The sequence below is a fragment of the Channa argus genome, chromosome 2 (assembly GCF_033026475.1).
Source record: "Channa argus isolate prfri chromosome 2, Channa argus male v1.0, whole genome shotgun sequence".
NCBI classification, from domain to species: domain Eukaryota; kingdom Metazoa; phylum Chordata; class Actinopteri; order Anabantiformes; family Channidae; genus Channa; species Channa argus.
The window spans coordinates 12,875,672-12,898,689 of record NC_090198.1 but is presented as its reverse complement, the minus strand read 5'-3'; the positions used below and the strand labels follow the sequence as shown (position 1 = coordinate 12,898,689).

Genomic DNA, 23,018 nt, shown 5'->3' with positions numbered 1-23,018 from the left:
GAGATTGTGACTTGATTTGACAATGGCTCATCAAATTAATTAAGAGATTAATGAATTTTATGTATAAAAACTGTGCTGAATTTGAGAAGCATTCTTTCTGCTGACTCTTTTGTGGAAATATTGAAGGTATCGGCTGAATATGTACTGTATTATTTATCAAAGGATCACAAAACCCTAAAGCAAGGGATTATATACATTGGAATTAAAATGAAGGCAATGTACTTAAAATGAAACCCTCTTGCCCTTACTGTGTTCATAGAAGGAATATATGAGACACTTGCATAAAAGATAAAAAAATAAAAAATAAAAAAAGATTAAAGCAAACGTGATGGATGATGGTTTGATGGTAGGAGCAGCAATGTCAAAACTCCTCATTCCAGGAACTCAAATCAGTTTCCTCCTGGTCTCCCTGAGGCTGTTCCACATGAGAGATCCAGCTCCCGCCTGCATCCACAAAGAGCGGGATGTCCGATCCAGCAAGAGAGTGACATTTGACTTTGGGAGAGACCCCCCCAAAAAACCCAAACAAACAAGCATGCCATATATTATTTAATATACACAATTTAAAGAACATCTCTCTTCCAGCAAGAAAAAACATTACACTTGCATAGGGATGCATGAGGATGGCTGAATGTCAGGAAGAGAGTAGCACAGGAAAGAAATGGGAAGTGGGAGCAGGGTAAGATAAAAGACTGTCATTTCCTTTACTGAAAAGATCAAATGTGACTTATAGAGGACATGAGAGAGATGATGAAAAAAGCAATGCGAAGAAATCTGAAGACACACAGAGACAAAGGGAAAGCAGTCAGAATTAATCTGACTGCTGGTATCCATTTGTAAAGTCTTCAGCACAGATGAGAATTTCCTTGTGACCTCAGCTTACACTTTATCAACTCTCCCTACCACCCTGTGTATCCCCACATACTCTAATAATGTAGCACACTTTCACCTTTGAAGTTGCCTTGCATGCTGAATCTTTTTATAAGCATTGCCAGGCATCCCAGTCAGCCAGCCAGAACGTGGAGAATGGGACAGGGAAGAGGCGTCTGGGAGGGGGACTGATTTATATTCAAGATCACACAGACGCTGAACCTGAAGCAATGCAAAAATTGCAGAGAAATCCAACCAAAAACCAATCAAGAAGAACGACAGGGGGAAAAAAAGAGCACAACCCACTGATTTTGGCCAACATGGGACATTGCCTACACATTTGCACCAGCTTATGCAGCAATGCAAAAATTGAAATACAAACACGCACCCTCCAGGCTGAGTGTGGGTGGATGTGTAGGTGTGGGAGGCAGGGGAGATCCTACCCCTTCTAGGCACAGGTAGCTCTCTAATAAAATTAGCTTTGGTGTCAGGTTTGTCTGCATAAATGATAACACAGAGGCCCCTCATTACCCTGAAGACTGTGGAGCCAGAAATGTTCCATTCAGGGCCTGAGTGTGAACAGCGGGGGTCTTGAGGAATAGCAGTATAGGGGTTCTGAAGCCACAGCAGACAGGAAATAGACACATGCAATGATATTTTTCCTGAATATATGATTCTACACGTTGTACTGTAGTTACGTAAGCATGTCTGTCAGAGTTAATACGTATACAAATTAAGGCTATGAGTTCACTATTTGAATTGTTGAAGTCAAGTCTAACATTATTTAGGTGTTTTCAAATCAAATGACATTAAAATGATCTTGAACTAAATTGTTTTTTTAATATAAAGAGTTGCATAAGCTTCAAACAAGGCTGCATTACAATTATTAATGCAACGCATTTTCCAATAGAATATGGGCTGTTGTTTTGATGTAACATGGAATTTGAATAAATCTGCCTCTAGGAAATATATTGTCCATTCCTCACTACACCGTGACATTTACAGACAAAATAATTAACTGATAATGAAACTAATCATTAGCGGCAGCATGAGCTTACGGCTGTGTTTGACTGCTTACAGAGCTGCAGGTTTCCTTATTGAAAATGTGTGCTGGCTCTACTGGTACCTTAAAATTATACCCAATGTTTTCAACAATATGCAGGAGGAATTTAATTTGGCATAACATACAATAGGTAATGCCAATGACAATATGAAGTCCTTGCAAGCTTTTATTAGTTTTACAAATACCTGTGTGTCCACTTACTAGTACTGGAAGCATGAAAAATGCATCTTTCTACCATTTTTGACACACAATAAATGTTTGCTTTGTAAGTAATATTTTTTCTAAAAAGACCATGAGCGATAGTCTAGCAGCAGTTAGTTATACCAGCTTAGCAAATATGTGTTTCTTCATCACTTAATGTATTTATCCCTCCCTCCTTTTCTTGTGTGAGTTTACTTAAAATGAAATGTGCTATAAAAGTAAAATTGCCTTGCCTCTTCTGGCCTCTTCCTATCCATACCCTTATTAGTTGTGACAAAACAGTGAAAGCAGCAGAGCCAGCCAGGTGGGGAGATCAAGGTGATCTCTCTCTATCTTACTTTTTTCCCTTCTATGAATTATGTATTGATTAAATTCCCACTTCTCCAGTCTTTTCCTTTCCTTACCATTTCCATTTCCCTCTTCCACAATGTTCACCCTGAGCCACAGGGGAGAAATCAGCTTAATACAACACCCAGATGATGTCCAGACATGGCCATTAAGGTTAGACACAAAAGAATGAGCTTTCTCTTTCCACTTTCCTATGTCCCTGTACTGTTTAAAAAGAAACACGAAGACAAAGCCTTCAAAGACTGTCCATCGCTTCAGCTTCTCACTTGCTTCTTACACCCTACAACCCATGGGATTTCCTCTTTTCCCACGGGCTATAGCACTTCCCTGGGACGCATACGTAATTAAATCTGTGTGGGCCACAAGCAGCACATACAGTGGAGCAAAGCCACTCACTCTGTTCGTGTAACAGCTGAAAACAAACACACACACACACATAGGGTCCACACTCTTTTTCATGAATTGGAAATACTCCCCAAATTAGTTCTTGTTAAAAAACACAGAGGTGGCCAAATTCTCAAATCCCGTCAAAAAGGTAGACCCTGTCAGTTATGCTCAGGAAATCGAAGCTTCCCTGTAGTGAAAGGAATCCTTTCGTGCTCATACAGTAGCTTCAAAACCACACAGTGGCCACTGAAGTAAAAAAGAACCAGAAAAGATTAAGAAAGGAAAATGCAACATACAGCTTACCAAACTGCTTCAGTCTTTGTTCATCACATACTGCTACAAAGGCCTGATCAGTGACCTCACTGTTTAGATTTAAAACTTTACAATCTAATAGCATGAGCAGCACTGATTTGGACTTGGACCCTAAAAACCAGACCTGTGCACCGCTGTTTCCTGTTAAACCTGTCGACTTGAAGTGTGACAGGAGTTGAATATTAACAAGGATGATGACATAGGTTGTACGGAAGACGACACCAAGCAATGAAAACGAACACTACAATAGCAGGGGCAGAAAAATAAACTAAGATCTAATAACTAGCTGCTGTGTGCTAAATCAACACTCTGACCTCGACTCACCCCAAGGAACATTCAGGTTTATCTGTAAAGTCAGTCTTGAGACAAATTTAAATACATTTTCTTCATCTTTACTCCTCTTTGAAGGGTGAGTTTTACTTTAAGTACAGCACAGGTCTCATGTTGGTTGACTCAAATGAGAATATACGGTATACAAAATGTCATTTAACTCACACTTTGCCCAGACATACATAGTAAAACACTTGTTTATCGTCTGTGTTTGTATTACATGAGGATTATAGCTTCAAAACAAAACTGTCTTTGAGGAGATGATGCATCAGGGGACAAAGTCTAATTTCATCATCTGCAGCTCCTGATGAAGAATAAGCCAGAAGCACAACAATCTGGTTAGTGTAAAAGGCTAGTAAGTAACATGAGGTATATTATGCAGCAGATAATTAAAGATGAGCTAAATTAAAATTTATGTCTTATAATTAAGGTATCACAAGCTTAAGAGGACACTGCCTCTCTCACTCTCCCTCCCTTCTGCTCCTTTCATCTTTTACCTTCTCACACACAAACAAACACACACACACACACACACACACACACACACACACACACATACAAACACACACACAGAGACTGCTGTGTTGCATACACATGCACACACACCTGAACAACACATAAAGACACACAATGAATGAGGTCTTTAGTGTTTAATGAGGACTCTAGTGCATTCATTGTATGGGCTGTAATATGGCATTTGGGTGGAGGAGCAAAAGAGCTCACAGGAGACTTCATTAACAACTAATTGATTTCATTTGCTGAATGATAGCATACAATTTTGCTCTACAGAAGCTTAGTGACTGAACCATTTATATATGTCAGTAGATTACTGCAGAGAAATGAATGGTACATTTTACAGAAAAGATGGCAATAATAGATATGAATATACCCCATATAGCCCAAGATATTATGATGTTTAACAAAGAAACAGGGATTCACTGCTCTCTTTCTCCTCCCTCCTTAATTCCCTTTCTATCCATGATCCTGTTCCCGCTGAATCTCAGACTAATTGAATTAGAGCTGTGTGATTAGGGCTTATATGGCAAGGCGACAGCTTCTAGTCTTTATCATCTGTGCTACTGTGAGGCCTTGGTAGGCTCAAAGGAAGCAGTGGCAGAAGATTGTGTGTATGTGTGTGTTGGAGAGGGAGATAATGGGGAAACCAAAGTTAAAGCGTAGAAACTGAATCCAAGGACAAAAAAGCGTTCAATCCTAAGATGAGTTAACCAGAGAAGTAACCAGAGTGAGACATGTAAACATGCTGGAACACAGCCAACGAATGCTCTATAAAGACAGTTCAACACTGACTTGGTAGATGCTGTCTAATCCAGGCATTTTGTAAAAAATATCAGTAAAGCTGTTGCTATAATGACTGGAGCAGGAATTGATTAACCAGTTAGGATCTAACATAAAGAAGTCCGATGGTTGAAATGGAGCTGTGGATATGCCTGGCCCCTCTGGCCTCTGTGTCACATGAAAAATGACCTTGGACACGTAAATCTCTAGGGAACCCTCATTACCCCATGACAAAGCCACAAAGAGCCATCTCACAGTCTTTAAATGCTTTGCAGTCGGCCGCTGACCTTCAGACAGTGATGCAGCATGGTCATTCAAACATTCAAGTGCCCTGACTGGGAGGGGGTGCAGAAGCCGATTTCCTCAATTTAGCAGCTCTCTTCAGAAAATGACCAGCATGCTAAAAGTCTGGCCTGCTTCAATTAGTGCTAATTAGTCAGGATCCTGAGGTGGTTTCACTCCTTTTAGATCTCATGTTGATCCAAGGGCTGCCAATAATGTGCTCCCCATTTCCACTGAGCTCTCTCACAGTTCAGCAGTGATGGCAATGCAAAGAATAACAGCTGTCAAAAGCAAGTTTCCCCAGCAACCATCTCTGTGGCAACGAGAGAAGCAGCCACCCTGACACAGTAGGAGTTATTAGGCTGAAAAAAAAACTCAAGAGTTAAAAGTTCAGAGAATACAAATATTGCAAGAGACAGCTTTCTAAGTACTTTCTCATGTAGACAGGTTACAAAGACAGGAAACGAATTTTAATTTGTTTTGGGCATCTTAATTCAGGTAGGAGGACACCACATACTACGGACCAATTGGACAGATGATGGGATTATGTAGCATAGACTGTTCTAGCATGGTTTATTCGTAACCTTTTTGGTTTGTAATTTTTTACAATTTACTTATATCTAGTTTAACCAAAGCGAATTTAACTCTAAATCTGTTTTGTTTTATTAGTAAGAATTCTGATCTGTCATTGATCAAGCTGAAATCTGTGTTAAGCCATAACCATGATTCTGTTGGGCTAGCAGAACATATTCCTTTTCCTGTCTAGTGCCAATCCTTCCCACACATTTTATCTCAGTCTGAGGTTGTTAAGTGGGCTTATCCCAGCCATCTTGTCTCCAACCCGAGCTGTCACCTCCATGTAATAAGCCATTCACCAACAGTCAGGGTAATAACAACATTGCTCGGGCTGAGGCCAGTCATCATTATGGCTATACAGTCTACTGCTTCAACAATAGCCAAATCCCACAGACGGTATCTCAACCACCCTTTTCAACTATTTCCCAGTTTCACACATACTTGCTAAAAAGAATCATTTCAGATATTATGACATAAGGAACATTACGTGAAAAAAGATTCACCAGTTATTAAAGAATTTGTCCCTCCAATGTTTGAGTCGTTAGAACAAAAGGTTGACGCTGACCTCAGCTCCTGACTCTGCACAATTTGTCCTGTTTGATTGTACCTCCTGTTTGTGTGCTACACAGTCAGTGCACGATGCAGCCTAACACTGTGATCCACTTATGACTCAACCAGTGACAATGATGATGATGTACTTTAACCACCTCTCTGCCTTTGCACAGGATAATTGTGCATTAGTTTGATTGTGATTACAAAATAGATGAATATGTATCAGCTCTGTGTTTTCCGTGAGCATACAGGGTACCATGACAATTGACATGAATACTTTTTCCCACTACAAACTGAATGCATAAAAATACTTTTCAAAGAGAATGAAAATAAACCTGTGAAATACATTTATGTAGGGATGCCCTGGGTTCCTGTTTATTTTTTATGAAAGATTGAAAGATTTTAATATAGCTAATATTTCTTTTCGTGCAGCAGCATCAATTAATGGCTCGATTGATGGCATAAAATAATCCTACTTCTTTAGCTTATAGACACCTAACAAACTATTGGCATTAAATCTCGCTGTATGTTATTTGAAACCCACACCTTTTCATTAAAATTTTTGTTTTGATATAGGACCATTAAGCAACAGAGCACCCGACTGCTGCATCATTAATACAATTAAGAGGGCTCATGTCAAAATATAAACCTCAATCTACAACAATTTAAATGGACAAAAAAGGATGGACAAAGGCTCTAATAAGAGATTTTCAAGATTGAACAGAAAGTTCGGAAATATCCCAAGTGTAAAGTCACATCCTGTCAGCTAATCATTGACCACATTAGCCTTTACACCAGACATTTCTTAATCGCTGTGGCTGACAGCTCTGAGTGTCCCATCTGCTTCACTGCCAGCCAAACTATCAGTAACTCTGCAGGGTGCTAATCACCTGTGTCATTTAAAATATAGCTTTGTGGAATTTTTTACATACTTGTCACCAAAGTCATGTGCAGTAACTAAGCCAATCACCGCAACCTGCCAAATACCTCTGCCACAACTCTAGCAGCAAATCTCCCAGGAGCCAAATAATCATACATAATTTCAGCCAAAAGACAGACATCTGCCAAGTGACATCACTGATGTGAGCATGACGACGCCACTGCCACTGTCACACTTCTGCCCTTGTGATTGATACTTCTCCCATTACAGCTTTGACCATTAAAATCCTAACCAATGCAGAGGTATTTTAAAATGGCTTACATAAATGTACTGTATAATAGTACCAGTTAAAAACACAAAGCTTTAATAGTGTGGTAAATAATACAATAGCTAAGGCATTCACAGTTCAACACAGTGCACTCGAATGCAACTAGCAGTTCCACTTTGTCTTAATCATCCCACCCCTGGCTGTCTCATGGTACCTCAGGAAAGATATTCTCCTTGCATTTTAAATATAATATAATATAATATAATATAATATATTGGCTCATTGCCACAGCTCCACAGGAGACAATAAACCATGATCTCAATGTCTCATCAGCCATCATTAAGCCTTCACTCTCACAATTCCTACAGGAAGAGTCTGTGGTTTACCTTTCAATTTTACCTTGAGCTTAGATTATTTCCATTATTAAGTTTCCATTTTAAGTTTTCATAAATAAAAGGAAGCAGCATTTGATTTAAATATGGGGTTTATTTGTTTGATATAAAAAATGAGTCCATGTAGCACGCACATTTGATTCATTTTGTATTGTCAATTCTTGGAGTACTTAAATTTAAGGTGTATTAAATTAATTTCTCTTTTTCTCGAGTTACCATTCTGTGTTGACTATCCAAACAAAAGGTCAAATTAGGGCCCTTGTCAATTTTAAATACTTTCTACCTGGCCCAGACTGTACCAAGTGCCTCAGTGGATGCAGGGAGGGGAAAACATGGGGAAAGGGTTTCTTTAGTTGTTATCGGTTACTTATTGCTTTATTTGGTACATTATTTTGTTATTCCTTTTGCATATTAAAAAAATCTGAAATTGTTAGTAAACTGTCTGTCTAGTGTGTTTAGAATATGCTTAGTTACAGTACTGGCCACCCCTTGTGTGTCATATTGGTTTGGCCAGCCAGTATATATGTTTCCCCTTGTGTGTCACTTGGTTTAGGTCAGTTTTGTCTTTGTTCGTGGTTAGAACCTGTGTTGTAGTTCCGTTTGATGTTTAAAGTTTAGCTATCTTTTGTTCACCTCTTTTATGGCCCAATTTTGTTAGTAATTCAAATTTCTTTCTATATATTGCATTTTGGGTAAATAAAAAACAACTTTCTTTGAAATGTAATTCCTGTGTCTACCTGCTCGGTCCCTGACAATTACCTTGAGAGAAAGTCCTTTAAATCTATATACAGATGTGCATTTGTGTTTTTTATGATAATGGCCAGCTAGCAGCTTATTATTCATTGCTTAAAATGCAATGTCACAAATACAAATGAAGCACAAAGACAAACATCCATGACACACGGTATAAGCTTTCCACCTCGTTATCTCCACGCCAGGGTAAACGGCAGATATGCCATCTAAAATGTATGACCACATTATGCAACACGCAGCAGCGCTCATCTCCCTCCTCCAGGCATACCAACCCCTGGGGCACAAAGATTGACATTCATGGGCAAAGTTATGGTCACACACTCAAATACCAGTCTCATTACAGAATGAGAGGCCGGAGGCCTTAATGAAGCCCGGATGTTTTTCTGTGGCAAACCAGGCAGATGTGTGAACACAGGGTGAGAAGAATTCTGGGTCTCGGTTTCAGACTGAGGCCAGCGCAAGCAAGATTACAGCACTAATCCAATGTTTGTCTGACACCAGTACTGATCCCTTAATCCAGACTGCTGCTACCTAACAGTTTCCAACTAGCTAGTCTGCCAACACTCCCTCATTCAACACCCATAACACACACAAACACACACCCCAGGATACAGACACCAGCTGTTGGGCTCAGCTGTGTCACAATGCCTGGCACTGCATATTTGTGTGTGCAGTGGTTAATAAATGCAATTTCACACATCTAAATGCAGATGTGTGAAAAGCTGGAGATAATAAATTTACTTTAACATGAAACACTTCTGAATGTTAAAACATCATAATGTACAGAACATTGAGAGGCAAACAAAGAGAGAATGATGAATCTCAGCTTTTTGGAAACAACAGATTAGAAATCAGCCACTGTATTTAATTTACATTAGAGCAAGAGTGCTTGGCCACCTCTCTGTGTGAGCTAGAGGGACGAAGAATTTCAGCTCTCTCTTGACCCTTATTATAACATGTTCCTGGACTCTGACAGTTGGAAAAATTACTGTACTAACTTGACTCCAGAGTAGTTCAAATTTTATTTATACATGAGCTTTGTTAATTAAACTAACCAGAACTATAAAACAGCCAAGAGTTAAACCGGCTCCATTTCAGGCAGCTATTATATTAAAATACTGCTTAATGTTCAATAACACAATATCCAAAAAGGTAGTGTTGCTAATGCTTTTGCACTTAATTGTACTATTATGCAGGGTTCTTAGTTGCACTGTGATATGTTTAGGGCTGCTCTAAAAATTATTACCCTTAGGTAATATTAGTAATTGTTTTAATTCAATTACAGCGACACTTCTAATAATTGCTCATTGCAGTTTTTAAAAAAATGAAATTGTGGTGTGGGACTTCTTTGTTAAATAATTCACACAAGAAAAGCATAAAGGCATTTACTATTTAAGTAAGATATAACTAAAATTTTATCACAAAAAACAGTGCAACTTTGCACAGTAGCATTTCTGGGACGAAATGATGGATTTCGTGAGGAATGTATAACAAAGGGGAGTTAGTGTGTCCGAAGAGGCTGGCGGCAGTGAGGGGGCTGTAAAGTGGCTCTGCTGGTGATTTGCAAAGTCAGCAAGGGAAGGAAGCCTTTGTAGTTCCCTCCAGGTATAAAAAGAACCTGTCTCTAATCTAACACCAAGGTGCTTCCAGCATCTGGGTGGCATGTGTGAGTGTCTTGGTGGATCTGAATGTACATTGAGATCATTTTTAACTTCCACCAGTGCCAATGCATAAAACAGCCACGTTATTTTTCTTTTTCCTCTCCAAAATAATGTGAAAATTAACATCCAGTTGTTTTGCACTGGGGCTTATGCCCAAATAACTATCAACCTGTGCTACAATTCTACCAAATCATAGACAACTAAATGCGTATACTTACCAAGGAAAAACCTATTATTAACTGAAATTATAGATGTTATGAGTAAAATATTTGTTTTTCTGTTTGTTCTGGACAAAACTACTTTATTTTACACTTATTCTAGTCTCTAATATCTTTTTAAGGTTAAATCATTCTGTTATACATAGTTTTTGTCTTATCTTGTTTTGTTTTTTAAATCTTGATGACAAGCAATAGACCTGAAACTTAATATTATTGTCAAACATCTTCCTTGCAAATAAAAAACTAAACAGTTTTAAATTGGCAATTTTATGGGGAGTAAGGGTTAATTTAATCTGTACATTAATACGTGTATAAAAAGAAGAAACGAAGAGACAGAAGATGGAAATAATAACTGATGATTCATTTAACATTAAAAATTTACTTTCACGTGAAATACAGCAGAAATTTACATCCTAAAGGAATTCATGTCTCCCCTGTTTCTGCCTCTCCATCTCCAAGCTGGCAATCCATGCTGTGAGAAATGCACATTCTGACATTTTTCATGCTTTCTCATCAAACAGGTAATTAAAAACAGCCACCATCGCTGGGTGATTTAAGATGATAGGATATACACACTATGTAGGCGGCCCCCAAACTGTGTAAGGCACAGCTTTCAATTTGGTAAGCCGACACAAAAACAACAGCACTAAGGCAAAAAGAAAAAAAAAATCTCTGGTTTGCAGTAGAGGTGGCATGACAGTGTGGAATTACTACACCAAAATCTGTGCGCTAAAGAACCGGGCCGCTGTTATTCTTTTGGGGCATTAGGTTAACACTTTTAGAATAGCTGAGCAGCAGAGATTATTGTAGTACATAAAGTTTTCATTTTTAGGAGACTTTCACGGGGAAATTACTGCTATAAAACACTACAGTTCATAACGTTATGGTGTTTTGGAGTAAAAGCCTCCAAGCTAGGAGATGGAAATTTAAATTAGTTCTCTCTCTTTTTGCACACATTCAGATCACTATTTCCAACCAGCAGTGACCCATAGAAGATGTTTACGGCACAAAATGAATGCATACATGCTGCTAAAAGTGAAATGAATGTTCCCTTTCTCAAAAGAAAGTGCCAGCAGTGGGCTAAAATGAACCCAAGGTGCGGCATGTCACTCTCTTATATTGTCAGTTTCCAGATGCTCCCCCTCCCTTACACCCCTACCTCCTCTTCTCCTTCAAAAACACTACTGCTCTGTCAATAGGAGGTCATCTGCAGCCTCTGATCTGCTCACTGCAGCAGAATCACATGGTAGGTGATGGTGCATGTAAGTGATTACATACTGAGAGTACACTTGTGATCAGCAGTAAACACTTTGTATGTGTGCTCTGTTATCATGACTTGTCCCTATTAACAGCAGCAGTACTCATTTTTACACACAGTTAGGGAGTCTGCAGAGAGCAGTGTATGCCAAGGCTTTCTTAGAATCACAAAGCTGCTACGAGTTTCCAACTGACACCATATCCACACTCAGCCGGATACATCTGAAAACACTTTTCACCCTCGTTGTGGCTTCTTATCCAAAATAACTCGGCGTCTTTTGAACACATTTTACACATTCTTACCTCAAAAATCTTCAAAGAGAGGAATTTTAGCAAACACACAAAACAATAACTGCCCTTCTCCATCACATCCTCTCTCTGTTCATCCTCCCTGCTCAATTTCAAAGTCATCAGAGCCCCATAATGGCCCCCACCAGGGACAGTTTATTTTGCATCCGGTACAGGATTATACATTGCAGATCCTCCCTTAGTTCATGTTCCAATTGCCTTCACTGAAATCCTCATCCACCCTCCAGCCTGACTGGTGCAGTCCCTCTAGGGTATGCTCACCTGTCATCATTAATGAGGGCTCCCCCACTCATGAAGTGGGGGGGAGGCAGGAGGGTTGGGAGCTACAGAAAAGGGGATAGAAAAGATGGAAGTGCAATGCAAGGCCTTGACAGACCTTTCCCTGTGATGGATAACGAATAGGGGATTAAGAAAATAAGAAGCAGAGCGATTTCTGCTGGGAATAGGCCATCATTGGGCTCTTGTAAAAACTTCAATAGACCATACAGATGCACTCTTAACTATACCGCCCTCCTTCATTGTTCAAGCTGTAGAAGCACTGCAGGCATTAAAAAGACTATATGCTTTGCCATTTCTGTTGGATTAAACCATAACACATAAAAAGCATAGTGCATATAGCACATTCCTGAATGTGCAGGTGAGACAATTATTGTGAAGCATTCTAAGGTTTTAGCTTCTCAAATTTGATCCATTTCAATTGATCGATTTAATATTTTACAAATTAATCAATGTTTAAAATGATCTGTGGCTGCTGCCCTACTGTAGGTGTGAGGATCATTATGAACAAACTACAGACATGATCACTGGTTTCTGAGAACAACTCCACCATTACAGACCTAATATAAATGGCATTAATAGTTTTACAATAATCTTTGGCAGCTTTAAGCTTTGGATTCAATATTGATATTCTATGAAACTGTGGTTTGACACAAGGCAAAACTTGAAGAGCAAAAACTAAATTAAATAACACGTTTAAAAATTGCAGTAATATTTTTTTAAACCTTCTCGCTTGCCCTGAAAACATTTTGCCTCTTTGCCAATACACTCAATACAGTATTGGAGTATTTTTGTAGCTAGTGTAGAACAGCACAGACTAAACTAAAGACCCTGTAATTAAATGCTGAAAATTAATGGAGTGAAAGTCACAATGGCAGAGACTGCACATACAGATTGTTTACAACAAAGATTAACTGTGCTTTGCTCGTCACCCCATTTTGTTAGTTTTGCTTGTTAACTCTGTGAAAGAAATGTCTGTGGGCATTTGATGCTGGTAAACTTCTTTCATCTTATTTTGTTCTTATAGGTCATTAGTGTTTTACATTTGCAAGAACTGAAATAACCAATAATGTTCACTGCAAGCACCACAAGTCTCATTCCCAAATTATAGCAGTGCTATACCCCAAGGTGAACCACCTGCTCTAAGACAGTCTGCCATGAGCCACCCACCTCACACACACTGCTCAAGGGTGTAAAGTACAAAATGTGAGGGGCACAGTTTGACATCAAGACGGGTAACACACAATGAGGCCCCGAGGACAGCTTTAACAGCACATTACTACAAAGACAGATATATGCACGCACACACTGACAAGAGCAAGAGCATGTGCACTGAGCACAGCTGGAAACGAAATGTGTCTATGTGTCAGTGATGAAAACCAACAATTAACATGAAAGGAGAATAGGCTGTCAGACAAAGGGAAAGAGACAGGGAGATGATAAACATAAACAAAGAGGAACTGAAAGAAAAACCTATATCAGTATCTTCGTGTGTTGTTTTTTTATGCATATACACAACAAGACTTTCCTTTCTGTCACGCTGCTAGACATCATCAACAATATAACATTTGTGTTAAATTAAAATAATGTTTGCTCTCTTTCATTAATTTGTCCCTAAAGCAGTAGTGCAGAGCACAACTACGGTTTTACTGTAGCAAGCTAGTGAGCCTAGAAATGTGAGATGTTTTGATTGTAAAATAGTACATAGGCGCCTGACATTCACACAGTAAGTATGACATTTTATAGCTTCTCTGCATTAGCTTCACACTTTATCAAAGCTGAAACCTGCAAGGGAGCAGGGAGGGCGATCCTCTGCTCTCCAAACCATTCAATGTTTCTTAACACCCATTTTGTAAGTGCTCTCAAATGTCAGGTCAGCTGTATAAAATCATCAGTCTCCTATGCATCTGCCTAACTTCATTGGTCTTGCAAATAAAGAGTATGAGATAAACAGAAAGAAAGGGGGAAAACAAAACAGATAAGGCAAACACTTCAGATCCCCGATGACTGTACCTCTGCATTCCAGTCTGATACAAAGACCTGGCCTTGACAGTGGGAAAGTGGCATCATCTGCCCTCTGTCAAACCACAGACACACATGAAGAGATAATATAATAAATTTATAATGGAGCAGCATTCAGTGCAGCAGCCAGACAGGCTGGCAGAAAATGATTGAGGGCTGAGGTTTTTTTTTACAACACTTGTTTTATTATTCATAAAGAGGATGAGGTTTCCAGGATGCCTTGCTTGTTGTTGGCTGTAGTCCCGAAGCAGCTCCATTCATTCACTCCCCACAAGACACACACACACGTGCACACAATACTACTCAAAGTGTTTGTGCTTGGATACTGTACTATATGTCTGAGCAGCACATCTAGTTTCATACGTGGGAAACTACTACTGCAGCAGCTTAACTGTTTATAATGAGGCAACACCATGAGGCTTGAAAGGACTTCTGCCAAAAGTGGCAAAGTGTGTTGGTCATAAAAAAAAAAAAAAACGGCAGTAAAAAGAAACTCCAAATCAATGCTGTGGCTCTGTGCTTTCTTCCATAGCGGTGATAAAAGCCTGGGTTCAATAGCTCGTGTCACTATACATTATGGGGCCTAACACAGATGCAGTCCTCTGAATTTTAATATTTTATTAGTCTCATCCACTATTTCCCACCAATCGGTCGATATCCTAAAAGAACGAGCATAGGAAGTGACAGTGTCCTGTGTCAATCATTTCTACAGTCTAGGTCAGGGAAGAGTCTGCTAGCACTCATCTATGCCTTGCTTCTCAAGTGACTTTGTAACTAAAAGATGACATAAAATGAGAAGAAAATTTAAAAAAGAAGTAAGAAGACGTGACAGAGCAGTGCTTGTCCATCAAAACTACAGGTTGCTACAACCATAAGGAAAAAAATCCTTCTACTTGCAACAGCTCCAAGAGGGGTTGTTGTTCTGACTTGTATAGAGAAAGTTTACAGAGTAGAGTAATTATTATACTGCCATATATACTGTTTTATTAAATCAAACAGGAAAACATATAACTAATAGAAATGAATGGGAATAATGAGAACAAATGTCTCAATATTGCACAAACAGTAGTATGAGAACATAAAGGGTTATGACTTATGAAATCAATATGTGAAAAAAATATTCAATTATTAGAGAAACACAATCAACTCTAGGTATGTGGCAAATTAATAAGTCTGAGTGGAGAAGTGGGAGGATGTAGGAGGCAAACCTCTGCAAGTGAAAGATGAGCAGGAATAAATAGACAAAGCATAACAAATGAAACTATAAACCATCAGATGTTTAAACTGGGGTCAGTTTACTAATAAATTAGGCTCCTTTCCTCGAGGTACTCTGGTTTTCTCCCACACACCAAAGACATGCATGATAGGTTAATTGAGTGAGAATGATTGTCTCTTTGTGTTGGCCCTGAGATAGACTGGCGACCTGTCCAGGGTGTACTCTGCCTCTCACCCAATGACAGCTGGGATCGGCTCCAGCCCCCCATGACCCTAAGCAGGATAAGGGGTAAGAGAATAGGGGTAATACAAAAATCCTGCTTCTGGCTTTCTAAATGTATGTTCTAATTGAATCATAATTTAAAAAGCTACTATGAGGTGATGGTGATTACCCCTATCACCACAATCATCCAGCCCGCAGTTAAACAATCATAATGAACACTAGGGGGTTGATCACGACAAGTAAATTAACAGTTTGTATGCAGAAGAGCCGAGAGAGAAGAAAGCAAGAATTAATTTTGCTTTTGCTGGTCTATCACCAGAGCTTGTCAAGATCCTGGCTGTAGCAAAAGTCTGTGCAGAATAATCATTGTATGATCTTAACTCACGTTATATTTGGAGTGTGTCCCTGCAGTGTGGAGGAGATTGTGTGACAAAAAACAAGTCTCTTGTAAAAATCTCCAACTGGTGGCTCCAGCACAGGAAGACGAAACCTAGTGAATGGACTTGAACGAAGGCTGGAACAGCAAGTAGAAAATGTACGTATAAATAAAAAAGTAGAAGTTATTCAGAAACTGCAACGCTCCTGTGACTTTCCTTGATTATGACACTTTCACTAAGTATGAGTTCTTACTTGACCTAAACATCTGCTCCGTTCTGTTTTGTTAATGTTGTTCCTGCTCAGAAGGATTCTGGAGGGGTAAACAGTCTGTTTTCACTGAGGAATTCAAAATGCTCAAAGAAAAACAACTCTTTCCAGAAAAGAAAGAATAAAAAGCATCATTATCGTTTGGTCTCAGAACTGAGCTCATTTTGCTGGATCACAAATGAAGTGAGGAGTGAGGGAAAAGAAGCAAACAAGGAATGATGAAATTAGTCGCCAAGCCTCAACTAATAACTTACTGAAAATGAAATTCAGTGAAATGGATATGAATACACCTGATATTTAGCAAGTAGAATGTGTTTTTGTTTTCCTCGCTCTGAATTGGTGAACAAGCATCCTCTTCAGATAGTTATAGAAAAGTCTAGGTAGTGTGGAAAAATTAAAGATAAATCAAAGAAATATAATTTCAAGAAATTCTGTTTAAAATGCATGTAGTGTATACAAGTGCATTCTGATTCTTTCAGCCAACCCAGTGGTGCTTTCAGTACCATCTCAGGAAATAAAGAGGAGTATAAGAGAGAAAGGGCTATTGTGTATTCAGTGTGACTTTTTCATTTTCTGAGTTCTCTGGTGTACTTTCTGTCTCAGAGCAAAGCTGAGCACTTCTTTGCCAAGAGGAGATGCTGCTCCTCCACCTTATCTAGAAGGTGAGTGGTGAGGATTGTAGGGAGACTGTTAAAGTACTTCTCTCATGACTGAAGTTTGGTCCAGCATGACCTCTCATCCTCCTCCACAGTGACACAGAGCCACTTCAGAGGCAAACACACCACTTTAGATAGAGGAAAGTGCACACAAACCTTCACAAGTGCACAATAAAGGGAGGGAGAAAACATTGCAATTGCAATCTCCACAATGCACACTCCACCAAGATTATTCAACAAGTAGACTTTTGTTAAATGTGCAAAAGATTAAGTTAAAGTACCTTGTCTAAGACAAACAAGGGGTTTCAGCGTTACAGATAAATTGCAGGGTTGTAAAGTAAGGTCAGATAATATATATTCCATCCCTAGTATTTACAGCCAAAGCAGCTTTAACCATGTTGAAATTGTTTATAACAAATGTATTTATCAGGTACACATTATTATTAATTATTACCAAACAGTGCTCAGAAATCAGCTGAGCTCGCAGCAGAGTTATAACTCTGTTACATAACAGAGCTGCGAAGAGATTTTACACCTATGATGCTAGGTGTGTCTTCATGTTGCATATTTTCACCTAAAATAGCTGAGACTGCGTCCTTTCTATTTGTAGTGTTAACACAAAAATACTGTACAGTACATCTTTGCAATATCCTCACAAAAATACTTTTAAAAATCAGCATGTGTGTGAAAACCCATGCGGTGCTTCGGTGAAGCCCGAGCATAGCTCGTACCGATGTTAATACCTGAGTCAGGTGTCCAGATACTCTCCTGCCAACACACCATGAGAAAGCATCATGAGCAAAAACAAGTAAGAGAAGTGTGTTTAGGTCTGTGTGTGTGTGTGTGTCAGTGAGTGTGTAAGTGAGCTAGGGAATGCCTCAAAAACAGTGAGGATGTTTGAGTGAGTGAAATTTTACATACAAGGATGGCCCCTGGCAAAAAACACATGGACATGACATGGTGGAAGAGCTACTATATTTAAAGACAATATAATCACTGCTGCTGCTCAGGTACAAGTCTTACAGCAGACCACAACACTGAATATCTTCTTTACAACCATGTAAATGTAACCCTTTCTCATATTAATCCAAAGCGAAATGGTCCAGACATTGTTCTCACAAGTTGCATCCACAACCTCTTTCTAGAAAATGCTGTGTTTCAATAGATGATGTGTGTTCTGGGTTTGTTGCAGTGCTCCCTCTCATTGGGAAGTGTGGAGAATACCTCCACAGTAAGGCTCCTTGCTGATGTCTGAGCTGCTTATCAAAAGACTTTCAGAAATGTTTTCAATTTTGATGTTTTTGTTACCATAAAAAAACTAATCTGATTGTGGGAATCTGCTGGGAAATATACTACAGTAACACACCTGAGAGCAGTTAGTAGAATTACAAATATATAAAGATTTTCACATGAACACATAAGCGTTAATGTTTGAGTAATGTAATGTAATCATAGACAAGCATTAAGCTTTGAATTTGCTGGGGATATCATGCATAACAGGATAGACAGGGAGAATGACATAAATGCACCAGAGAGACACATGTGCTCTGTGCTGCTTTATTAGCAGCCAGATATTTGCCATCTCTCCTAATGCAGTACACACAGAGAAAAAAAAGACACACTAAGGAACACTTCAACTCATTTGCATGTATTCACTCTATAAAAGTCACACAGCATCAGAGAACGTGTAGCGAAAACGAGAGATGATTGAAACAGGAGAATGCTAGTCACATCAAAAGTAAACACCTCGTCAGTCAGCTGCATGGTTTTCTACCTTAATAACGCCCACGTGCTAGGTGTTAATACTTTACATATCACACACACACACACACACACTCACACTAAAGTAGCACATTTAGCATGTTGTAACATAACTGTCTGCCTACAGTGTGAGATAAAAAAATATTCTGAGTGACAAGATAAGATGTGAGAAGTAACAAAAACAACAGAAGCAACCATGTTAATTAACCTTTGATGTAGCTGTACATTTATTCTTCTCAGTTACTCTACTTTATCATTAACTGATTCTTGAACCACATTAGAATTAAAAAGAATCTTTTTTGTCCGCTGGTTTCATTATAATACCTAAAACATTATCTAAATGGGGGAAATCCCACTTCCTGAAAAGCAAAACTCTAATCTATTCTTTGTCCCACCCTTAACTATCATAAATATTTGTCAGTAAGACTTACAGAATCATTATTTCCAATCATCTGTTTTTTTTACCATTTCTCTGTTGTATAGAAAAAGATAAAAAAAGATAAAAAAACAAAATATCCATCCCATCTGCATCAGGTATGTATGCCAAATGTCAAGGCAATATCAAGACCACCTGTTGTCACGTGCAAACCTCCTGAGCAGCTGGAATGGAGATAAAAATTCAAGATGAACGGTATGATTCTTTATTGAGTTCACGTGTCAAGGTTTTTTTCAATCATAACACGAGCTGTAGAGGGGAAAATCAAAAGGGAGCTGGGTATCAAGGAGTATAAATAATCCAAATGGAGCTAAAGGTAATGTTCATAGCACACAGAAATAATACAAACACTATTTTTATTTACTACCCACTCCAGTGTGAAAAATTAAAACCATTTACACATAAAATGCACAAGCCTCTATTAAAACCTTGCTAGCTTCCACCGATGAAGGGAAGTGATGCAAATAGTTCTCAGATGTACAGTGTAAAAAAAAAGCAAAATATGTGCCCTAATTGGTATAGGGAGTGTTAAAGTAAGCAAAACAAGAGATACATCATTATCCAAAATACTGCATTTCTAAGCCTGCTGCAAGAAGTGCTACTTAATATTAGATTTTCTCCTTGAAAGGTCCAATACACACGTCAACATGTCCTTGAGCAAGACACTGAACCCCAACTTAGTTGCTCCAAGTGAATGTTGGCCAGCTGCATAGTAGCTCCCCCATCGGTGTGTGTGTAATTGTGAGTATGAATGGGTGAATAAGAAGCAGAGTAAAGCGCTTTGAGTGCCAATAGGTAGGCTTCAAATAATAACTGCCCCTTGACATTAGCAGTATGAGCCATTGTATAATGACGGATGCTTTTCCAACAAGTAGAAAGTTCAAACCTTTGATTTCAGGAATAAATAGGCAATGGTTCATCACTGGCTAAAGGTAAAGTAAGATTCTTTAGGGTCCGGTGGGAGAGGAAAAAAAATATTTTAATATTTGAAATCACTCAAGTTGCACACTACTTTATGGTTCTACTTTTTGTCTCTTTGACAAACATCAGCACAGGGATGAGAGTTTTATTATATTATGCAAAAATACAGAAGAATGGAACAAAAATGTTTTTATCCACAATAGTTTGATCCCAAAGTAAGATAGGCACACTTGCCAACCTTGCCTCTGTGAAGAGGACAGAGACAAGAAATCCCAGTAGAATTACTAAATCAGGGATTAAAAACCAGTTTCAAACAATAGTGTACACACTAGTACGCTCTAAATAACACGCTTCAACCAATGCCTATAGTCACAAAAAAGGCAATAGCAACAAAACATTAAATTCTAGCATCAGCTTTCCAGGTTTAAAATTCTAGCTTTACTTTTGCCGGCTTCAAAGTCTTATAGTGTTCACTGATTAAGAGAAAAATTCAAGGTCTCTGGGTCAAAATAAGGTTTTGTTGCTACTGCTTGGCTTGTGCTTGCATCATCAGGTGCAGGATTTGTGATGCGCAATGCAGCCCAAAGGCAATGATTCTCATTATTAGCTACTAGTTTAATGGAGCACACATCAGATCTGTCAAAGACTGAAAGATAAAAGAATCAGCTCCACATCCTTTAAAAAATTTGGATTAGGATGTGTTAGTGACAAAAATGCCCACTTTCCTTTGCCCTCTGTGTAGGCGACACCTCACACTCTTGACAAGGCAGTATGCATCAATCACAACCTAAGTATAAAAACTATGTATTTAGTAACTTCACTTCCCAAATTTGGCTTTGATTAACAAACCTTCAGAGGTAGGATTTTACCAAAAGAAAAAGAAACAAATACAGGACAAGATCTGGTTGTCCATCAAGTGTGCATTCACATTTTGTTACATCAGCTATCTGAGATTAGAAACCTTCCTCCTTATTTAGTTTAATTCTTAATAAGGATTGGTGGATGGAAATCCTGGTAATGATCTGCCCAACTTACATACAATCGAATACCTAATTCACAATTACAGTAGATGTTAATGCCTAAAATTACTTATTCCTATTTTTTCAGTACTTATAAATAGGTATGTAACATTTTTTAAATCCTAACCATTTTGAATCGCAATGCCTGCAGTTAATAGAAGGTGGCACTGCTAACAACACTAAATATTTCTGTTCACTTTTTAAGAGCTTTTAAAAGTCCTTTAATGAGGAAAATGCATTTAATGTCTCTCACAACCTGCAAAATAAATTCTGAGCTCCTTAAAAACCATTACACTAAAGTTTAAAATATATAGTATAGTTTCAGGTCTGGTTAGCTTGTAAATGCAGTGCACACAATAATTTAGCAAACTTAGATTCTGTAACTAGGTAAAGTCTAAGTGGGTCACCACACAGAAAAAGGGGACCAACAAGCCCCAAAGTCCTGATCACAGAAATAAGCATCCTGAAAAAAAGAGCACAAGCGAAAGCAGAGCTGCTGATCAGTGGATTGGATCTTGAGGAGGAGAGATGGGGATGGATCCTTACTCTTTCACAGAGGCGGGGAGAAAGGTGTCTCAGAATGGAGGCATAATGTTCCTACTTGCTGATGAATGCTTCTTCGTGACACATAATACATCATCAGCAGGTGACAGCAGTGCTAGACTCTATTCGCTAGAGTTCGAGGGCTGTTATTTTCTCAAAGTATATTAGACATTAAAAAATTGACTTAGTAAAAGGCTGTTTATGCTCTCCTGGTAAATACAGAAGAGGTACATTTGGCTCTGAGTCAACTAAGTCAACTAAAATATTCTGATCCACATCCAAAATGCAAGATTCTAGCCAAGCTAGTGACTCCTGCATTCTCTTCTTAATAGGTAAAGTATTACAGAGCATAAAACCAGTGCTGTAAAGTAACAAGGCACATTTACTTAAGTACGGTTATAAGGTATTTCTACTTTGACTTCACTACATTTCTGAGGCAAATATTCTACTTTTATTCCACTGCATGTATTTGATAGCTAGTTACATTTCATATTAAATTAAAAGAAATATAGTATAAAAATAGATTATTGTCCACTCTGAGCAGCCCAGTGGTGGAGCGGTTAGTGTTGCTGCCTCACAGCTAGAATGTCCTAAGTTTGCATCTACCTGCCAGCTGCAGCTTTTCTTCAAGGAGTTTGAATGTTCTTCCAAAGACATGCATGTTAGGTTAACTGGTGACTCTAGGTGTAAATGTGAGTATGAATGGTTGTCTGTGATGCCCCTGACACTGTTCAGGATGTACCCTGCCTCCCATCCAATGACAGCTGGGATAGATGGACTGTCCACTCTGGTGAATGTCCCAAGCTACCCAGCAGTACTTAAAGTAATCAAACTAAAACTATTAGATATCATATGACCGAACATATAATCATCAAAACACCTAATTAATTAAAATAAACTCCATCTTGATCAACAGTAATCTGATGAACACATGAATATACAGCATCTATATTCCAATAACATCAGATTCACTGATGTGAAATTAGCAATTATGCTAAAGACGTTTTGCTTTTAAAGAATTCAAAGCCAGCTGAGAGTAGAGAATCTGATTAGCAACAAACTTAGTATCTTAAAGAGATGTGATTTAAACCTTCCAACTCCTTTATCAAATTTTCACAAACTTTCAAAAACTTTAGCTTCAGCTGTTCAAATCACACACAACAGAATTTAACAGTTTGTGATTTTCAATTCCCACCTCCATAGATGACACAGAGTACAGAGTACACAGTGAGTGGAACAACAACACAGTACATAACCAAGTACTATAAAATACCAATGAAGCAAAGAAACCGAGAACTAAGTAACAGTTTGAAGAAAACTTCTTTCAATTGGTTGCAAACTATATC

At 38.5% G+C, this 23,018-nt stretch overlaps 1 protein-coding gene across 3 annotated transcripts in view; it reads right to left on the bottom strand.

Moving 5' to 3' along the window:
* nav2a (neuron navigator 2a) overlaps positions 1-23,018 on the bottom strand; it is a 174,336-nt gene that overhangs the window by 133,412 nt on the left and 17,906 nt on the right. The window contains exon 1 of one of the 3 annotated variants that reach the window (XM_067495574.1): positions 3,173-3,302. The exons of the other annotated variants lie outside the window; for them this stretch is intronic. The gene's annotated coding sequence lies outside the window, so the exon portion shown is untranslated. Of the gene's footprint in view, positions 1-3,172; positions 3,303-23,018 lie in introns of those variants that run through there. 3 annotated transcript variants of the gene reach the window in all.